This window comes from Hipposideros armiger, unplaced genomic scaffold (assembly GCF_001890085.2).
Source record: "Hipposideros armiger isolate ML-2016 unplaced genomic scaffold, ASM189008v1 scaffold_213, whole genome shotgun sequence".
NCBI classification, from domain to species: Eukaryota; Metazoa; Chordata; class Mammalia; order Chiroptera; family Hipposideridae; genus Hipposideros; species Hipposideros armiger.
In genome coordinates, this window is record NW_017731563.1 from 2,926,944 (window position 1) to 2,934,435 (window position 7,492).

At 46.0% G+C, this 7,492-nt stretch overlaps 1 pseudogene; it reads left to right on the forward strand.

The window, feature by feature from the left end:
• Positions 1-1,820: 1,820 nt before the first annotated feature.
• On the forward strand, positions 1,821-2,546 carry LOC109388955 (isopentenyl-diphosphate Delta-isomerase 1-like; annotated as a pseudogene).
• The last annotated feature ends 4,946 nt before the right edge of the window (positions 2,547-7,492 follow it).

Below are 7,492 nucleotides of genomic sequence, written 5' to 3' on the forward strand. Positions count from 1 at the left end.
ATTACCCAATAAAAATCTTTAAAAAAAATATTTAAAAAAAGTTATACTTGAATGCGGGGGAAGGTGGACAAAAGCTCTGTCTTCTTTTGGGAGAAAATTGGAATCAGTCTACCAGCTGTGGTTCCTTTATACAGCTGTGCTTGTGTGGGGGCAGAAAAGGGGATGGTGTAAGCCTCAGGTAGGGAAATTTCTATGCTCCAGCTGTCCATTGTTAGCACCAATGACTTGGACACAAGATGTTGAGTGGCCAGTGTATTGAAACCACCTGCGGGTGCTGGAAACCTCCTCCATATGCTGATGAGCTGCACCAGCCTTGCTAAGGATGAAGCAGTGTTTTTCACAGCTATGGGTGTGTCCATCAGTCCCTGGCATAGTGTCAGGGATAGAGCTAGTGTTAGTTTTGGAGGTATTCTTAAAGTTAAGGGTATGGGTACTGTTAGACTTACGGGGAAGTATGAGGTTAGTGACAGTTTTAAAAACAGACTTCGGTTACCATTAAGGAACCTGTTCAGGTTAGCGGTTTGGCTACACATTCTGTGGAGGTTAGTTTTATGGACATCCTTAGGGTTTGTTAGGATCAGTGTTATAGAGAGACTGAGGAGAAGGATTGGGATGGTTTTAGGGTTAAGGTTAAAAAACGGGTTCAGGTTTTTCGTTTCAGGGTTCGCGGCCTGTGTTAGGTTTAGGATTAGATACAGTGTTAGTTTTTACGGGTAAGAGATATGTTAGGGTTTTATGGTAAGGGACAGTGTTAGGGTTCGTTAGAGTCAGGATTACGGTTTGTGTTTGGGTTGCAGTTAGGTAGAGTTTTGGTGTTAGTGTTTGGGACATGGTTATGTTTGATGTTAGGGTACTGGGTTAGTACAGGATTATAGGGTTAGGTTTGAGACAGTGTTAGGGTTAAGGTGAAAAACAGGAGTAGAGTTAGGTACAGTGTTAGAGTTATGGTTAGAAACAGATTTAGTGTTTGACAGGGTTCATTAGGGTGAGAATTAGGGAAAGGGATAGGTTGAGGTGATAGAGACTGGGTTAGGTATAAAACGTTTTGAATTTCAATTACTGTTAGATTTAGGGTTAGAATTAAAATTAGAAACGTGGGGGGAATGGCAAAGCTTGGGGTTATTTATAGGGTTAGGCTTAGGGACACTGTTCAGCTTTTAGGGTGTGAAACAGGGTAAAGGACAGGTTTAGGGTTAGGTTTAGAGGCAAATTTAGGGACAGGTTTAGGGTTCATTGAAAGGTAGTTAATTTAGGTTTAGGGACAGGGACAGTGTGAGGATCAGGGTTTGAGTTAGGGACAGGGTTCGGGTTTAGGTCGGGGTTGCACTTGGATTTGGGGTTCAGAGTGGTTCATTGTTAGGGACATGGCTGCTGTTTCCAGCGCACCTTGTCGGACTGCCTGGATTGGGTGCGACAGGAAGTTAAGAAAGACCAACAAAGATATATTTGCGGTCTTTTCACCTCCTCAAAAGCCTGGTGACATCCTCCAGTGAGCATCCAGACCCGCCCACCATTTCAAAAGGAGTCTGGCAGGTGCTTCCACCGTTTTTCTGAGGAAAATAAATGACAGAGTAAGGGCACCTGTGCCTCAACCTGAAGCCCTCTCCGTGCCCAGTCCAACGAGCAGGCCTTGGAGAACCGGGCGTGGAGCCAACGCGCGATTGTGACGTCAGGTGTGAGCTGTGCGCGATAGGCCAACGGATATGTAGCATGCACTGGCACGGGAGCAGATGATGGGTAGAGGGGCACGAGGAGGCGGGGCCTGGGTTGAGGTGCAGCCTGTGGAAGGCGTGTGAGGCAGACCCACATGTTGCAGACAGCCAGGGGTTCAGTGTTCCAGGACAGAGCAGACATCCCATAACTATGCCGGAAATCACTACTGACAGCCTGGATGAGCAACAGGTTAAGCTCCTGGCAGAGATATGCATAGTTATCAATGAAAATGACAAGAAGATTGGGGCTGAGACCAAAAATAATTGTCACCTGAATTAAAACATTGAGAAAGGATTATTGCATCGTGCATTTAGTGTCTTCTTATTCAACACGGAAAATAAGCTCGTGCTACAGCAGAGATCGGATGCTAAAATCACCTTTCCAGGTTGTTTTACCAATACTTGCTGTAGTCATCCCTTAAGCATCCCTACAGAGCTTGAAGAAAATGATGCGATTAGAGGAAAATGAGCAGCACAGAGGCATTCAAAGGCTGAACTGGGAATTTCCCAGGAACAGGTTCCTCCGGAAGAAATTAAGTATCTAACACTGATTCACTTCAAGGCATAATCTGATGGTATCTGGGAGAACATGAACTTGATTACATCTTGTCTGTGAGAAAGAACTTAACTTTGAACCCAGATAGCAATGAGATTAAAAGCTATTGCTATGTGTCAAAGGAAGAAATGAAAGAAATACTGGAAAGCACAGCCAGTGGTGAAATTAAGATTGCTCCATGGTTTAAAATCATTGCGGAAGCTTTTTTCTTTAAATGGTGGGATAATGTAAGTCATTCGAGTCAGTTTGTGGACCAAGAGAAAATACATAGAATGTGAATATTGAAATGAATGATGAGTGAGATCTAAAAAATTTCTCTACTTAGTAAACGGAACTGGGTGTAGGGACCTCGCTGGAATGGTCCCGCCTCCCCCGCCCCCGCAACTCCATGTGTCGGAAGAAACACTACTGGCTGGGGCAAGAAACAGGTAAAACGTCCCGGGTCACAGCTCCCTTGGACCTGTTGGCTCCCCACCCAAATCTTCTCACCAGTACCCCCCGCCCCAAAGCCCATGCCCCATCCCGGCAGCCCATTCCCTGCCCTGACTCTTGGCTCCCAGGTGACGTTGGGCTGGTAACGCCCAGAACTCCCAGCTCGGCCCTAGCTTCCTTGCCGCCCAAGGGCGACCTCTTGGGCTTCCTGACCTCCGTAGGCTCCCTGGACTCCCAGTTGCTAAGGACGTCACTCCTGGGGCCCTGAGTTCCCTTACCCAACGGCCAGAGTGGGGACTTGGGCCTCCATAGGGAAGAGTGGAATACGTAGATACGTCACAGTCACCCTCGGAACCATCTTTCCAGCCGCGAAGTGGGTGTTCAATGACTTAGTCCCCTAGTGTTTTTCCCTCCCTGTCCGTTTTCTGGGGTCGCAGCACTGACTTGCAGCTTGAAGGGGACTCGGGATCATGGGACCTAGGTCAGAGAGGTTTCAGGCTTACTGTAGACTGTAGACTGTACCCCATCCTTTAGACACTGACAGCGTAAAAAGCCTCCCTTACACCTGTGATCTGAAAACGTTGACCACATCTCTGGGTGGCAATGGGGAGAATGTGTTTAGTTTGGTTTTCCCCCATTTCTACTTCCCAGAGAGAGTTTCTCATTTTTCACTTGAGTTCTCCACTTCACAGTCTAATCATGTGCTATGATCCTAAGACCAAAGTGGCCCTCAGTCAGTGCTCTTTGGTGTGAGATCTACTTATTCTCCATGGAGCGGATCCCATGAACCTGCAGTTCATAGCTGGGAATCTTCCCCAAGTCATCATTGAAACATCGGGGGCTCTGAGTGCCACAAGATAAAAATGGGACTGAAGCATCGGTTTTGCTGGAGTCTCTTGAGAGCGAAAAACCCTTTCATATCAGTATACTTCAAGAGGACGTTTACGTAGATTTGTAAGATTTTAATAGACTCCTCCTCTCTGAAATGGTGCTTGAGTTGTCTTTTCTTTGTTACCATCCCAAATTCACTAGTGGGGTGTGTTCGGCTGCCTTCTGCCATTGCGCTGCATTGATGTCACAGTTTGAGACATGACAGTGTGCGTCACGAACAGATGTATAAGAAAGGACCCACGTGTCTGATCACTTAAAGGTTTCCTTTCTAACCTCTGCCTCTGATGTTGCCCCCCTGGAAGCCACAGATTTATGGCATTACCCCTGAATTTAAATTCCATGATTGCCTTTTTTTAAAAAACTATGTTATCTGTCCATTTCTGCATTCATGAAGTGAGTATTGCAACACCTTGTAGGTTTGTTGTGGCAGTAAATCAAACGTCGAAGATGAGTATTTTGTAAACTGTCAAGTAGTGTGTGAATACAGGGTGTGAATATACTTCTTGTGAGTCTCACTGCTTTTACTTTCTGCAGCTGAGAGAATGTCTGTAGAAGAACAAGCTTGGTGTTTATTCAGAAGCTAAGAAGAAAAGGAAGAATAAACATGGCAGTAACCCTGAGACAACCACATCTGTGGTTGTCACTTGCCTGAGGAGGTGAGTCTTGGCTGGCCAAGCTACTGGGGATAGGAGTGCTCAGAGGCCTAGAGGGTAGTGGTTCGATTGTGGAAGAATCTGACCAGGTACTGGTTAAGAATGCTGGGTTTAAATCCTGTCTCTCCCTCTGCTAGGGTTATGGTTTGGGCAAAATGGTTTCAACTCTTTGAATCTCTGTTTCCACATCAGTAAAACCCAGGTAAATACTGTCTTACTCTTACAAACTTTAAATGAGATTGTTGTGTTTATAGTCATCCCTTAACACAGAGCCTGGTGAGGAGTAAACGTTCAGTAAAGGGTAGTCGCTATTGGACTTACTGCTCTAGTGGTTTTCCGTATCCCCAGCCTCAAGGGGAAGCCACTTGCCTTCAGGCTCTCCCTTTAGGAAGCACCAGAGCAGCCCCCAGGTTTGGTGAGGAGAGAGCCCCAGGCACTGGATGAGGAGTTTCGAGTCCACCTCTGCCACCAGCTTGCTGGGTGATCTCAGGAAAAGCACTGCCTTCCCTGGGCCTCTGTTTCCTCATCTGAAAGATCAGATAATATTTTTCAAACTTATATGTTAACGGTAATCCCTTGTTCAAGCGAACCTTTACTTGGAAGTCTGGTTTTTAAATGGACATGATGAGGGTCTGGAGCCCTGCCAGGTTTGTCTTTAGCAGCCTGGGCCAAGGGGAGGGTCTAATGGGCATATTCACTGGTCAGGCAACTCCACTCTATGTGAGTGCATCGTTCAGGGGAGTTTTCCATTTGTTCCTTGGCATTGATTTCTGCCTCTGGCAAGGCAGCAAAGTGGCTGTTTAGAAATATGGCACAGGCTGTGGTGTTGACCTTCTCTCTCTTTCAGCGTTCTGTTTCCCAGAACCCGTCTCCTCTTGCTTCCCTGCTCCTATTACCTCTTTCCAAGCCACTTTCTCTCTCTGTCCCTACCCTTGTTTTTCCCTTTCCGCCTTCTGTAGATTCAGGACATTCTGAAGGTGCTGGTGTCTGACCGTAACCATTCCAATGGGGTCATGCGGCCCCCATTGAACGAGGGGAAGGTGAGGCATGCCGAGTCCCCTCCCTGGCTTGCTCTCTGTCAGCTCTTCACGCCCCCACGGCTTTCCTGGTTTCAGGGATATTTTGCTTCTGGCTTATTTTGTGTTGCTGTCATTCACCCTCCCTGGCCTGTTCGCATCTGCTTTCTCACCTGCTTGGTCAATAGAGTTTTGTTTTTCTCCCCTGACACCTTTTATCTTGGAGAAGGTGAGATGTACCTTGAAGATTGCAAGTAGCTTGGGAATAGCTTCCAGAGCCAGGTGTGTGGCATTTGGGCTTTGTGAGCCTCAAGTTTGAATCTCAGAGTAGGAGAGATTAAATAAAACTAAACTTCAGGTCTTGTCCTGAGGGCATCTGTCCCGAAAAGACCAATAGACCACAGAGCAGTTTGTGATTTTTCCAGTTGAGTAATTCATCTTGGTTTGTGAGTTGGCAACCTAGGGATAAGAGAAAGGGAGTTTGCTTTATTGTTGAAAGGATTGAGCTTATTTTTCAGAGGAACTCATTGTAAAAATGTGAGGTTAAGCAAACAGTGGAGGAACAGGACATCCTGCCTCTAGTCTGTTTTACAAATCATCTGGACACTTAACCATATTCAGCGGGCCATTGGTAGCAGAGGTACTAGGCTAGATGCGGGATACATCAGGAGAACCGGAGAGAATGCCCACTGAGGGAAGAAAGAGGCAAGCTAGGATGTGGTAACATTCCAAAGGCCCAATGAGGGAGAGATTGGTTTAAAGTGGACTTGAGGCTGGAGGGGGTGGCATTTGAGTCCAGTTTGAAGATTAGAGGTAGGAAACATTTATCCCTGTGGAGAGAGAGGGAAATGGGAGTGCCAGGCCAAAGGCATGCTGCAGGTAATGGCAATATTATGAGCTCACAGAGCATTTGCCAGAAACGTGGGGAGCTTGGTGTTGACCGGGTCAGGTGGCAACCTTTTCTGGATGTGATGTTGGTACCGCCTCTTTAATTACTTAACTTCCTGGAGGGACAACTGCCAGGCCAGAGGAGTAGGGCAGAAGTGGCACCAGATCCTGTGGGAGATGGGCATGCGGAGAGGGGCTGGGACATCCCTGCTGGCTGGTGTCGTATTTCAATCATCAGGACTGCTCATGCCCAGGCGGCCAGGTCCCCCTAGGTGCCATGCCTCACCTTGTCAGCTCAGAGGAGACGCCAAGAAGCACGGGGAGGGCAGCACAGGCCCAGAGGAGTCCTGGAGCTGAATATTGACACTGACATCCTGTGCCCACATCCCTCGTTCTCCTGGAAGTGAAGACCAGGGTCCCATAGCCCCTTCTTGTTTTAAAACCCTCTTTATCAGGAACTGTTTCACACTTGAGTTTTCTACTCCAGTAATCTAGGCCTGTGATTTTGTAGCCTGGGGAGAAATGATAGCATCTCCAGAAATGGGGGCTCCCATTTATTTTGGGGTTTTTTTTGGTGCATACTAGAAGAGGGATTTTTGGGTTATCTGGTAACTCTGTTCTTAATCTTTTCAGGCCTATCTGCATACTATTTTCCACAGTGGCTGTACCAATTTACATCCTCAACAGCAGTGTGTGAGTGTTCCATTTTCTGCACAGCCACTCCTACACTTGTTATTACTTGTTTTGTTGCTAATAGCCATTCTGAAAGGTGTGAGGTGATATCCCATTGTGGTTTTTCTATGCATTCCCTAATAGCTAGTGAAGTTGAGCATTTTTTTCATATGTTTCTTCTTGGTCATTTGTATGTCTTCTTGGAAAAGTGTTTGGTTAGGTCTGCTTCCCATTTTTAAATTAGATTTTTTTTTAAATTGTTGAGTGGTATGACTTCTCCTTTTTAGTTTTTTTTCAGTTTCAGTGGATATTCAGTATTATTTTATATATGTTCCAGTTGTCTTAGTGGTTAGACATTTGTATCATTTATACAGTGATGTCTCCGATTAGTCTAGTAACCACCTGCCACTATACATAGCTGTTGCACATTATCAACAATATTCTCCATGCTGTACTTTACATCCTCATGACAATTTTTTTATTGTTAGTTTCAGGTGTACAGAACAATACAATAGTTACCCTTTTTCACCCTCACCAGGTAACAACACCCCTCCCCCCATCTATTGCCCTCCCACTCCCGATATCATGCTTATCTATTACAATTCCATTGAATCCGTTCCCGCTCTCTACTCCATGTCCCGAGACTATATGTATATATATAATTATAGTTGA